This window comes from Monodon monoceros, unplaced genomic scaffold (assembly GCF_005190385.1).
Source record: "Monodon monoceros isolate NGI ecotype Baffin Bay Population unplaced genomic scaffold, NGI_Narwhal_1 Super_Scaffold_10, whole genome shotgun sequence".
Classification (NCBI taxonomy): Eukaryota; Metazoa; Chordata; class Mammalia; order Artiodactyla; family Monodontidae; genus Monodon; species Monodon monoceros.
Window position 1 is genome coordinate 56,004,097 of NW_021703766.1, and position 569 is coordinate 56,004,665.

Here is a 569-nt window from a genome sequence, read left to right on the forward strand (position 1 = left end):
GGGTCCTGGAGGCCCCTTAATAACCGTCTGCCACCGCCATCAGATTAGCACGCCCCTCACATAGTGGAGACATGAGCTCCCCAAATTCAGACACACAATCGGACTCTGCTGCAGTCACACACCCACACAGAGACACACACACACCTGAGTACCCATTGACTCCACCTGTCAGACAAAAATGCACGCCCTTGGGCACGACTCCGCAGAGTCAGACGCGGACTCACACAGACGCCTCACAAAGTCAGAATTCGTGCTGTGTGGAATCCCATTAAAATCTCCCGCCCTGGGACGGACAGACAAGGCCACACACTCCCCGGACCCCCGCAGAGCCACACCCCCACCTTGACACAGTCACCTGCTGGCAAGCCAGTCACTCACTCACACCCACGCCCAGACCCTTCACCCTCGGAGACACAACGGGTCAGGAAGGGGTGGCCGAGGACCCGCCCGCTGTCACCCCCATTAGCGCGCAGCCGAGCCATCCCCGCTTCCTCCACTGGCCGATACAGAGCCCTCCCCCCAACACACACACACACACACACACACACACACACACACACACACACACA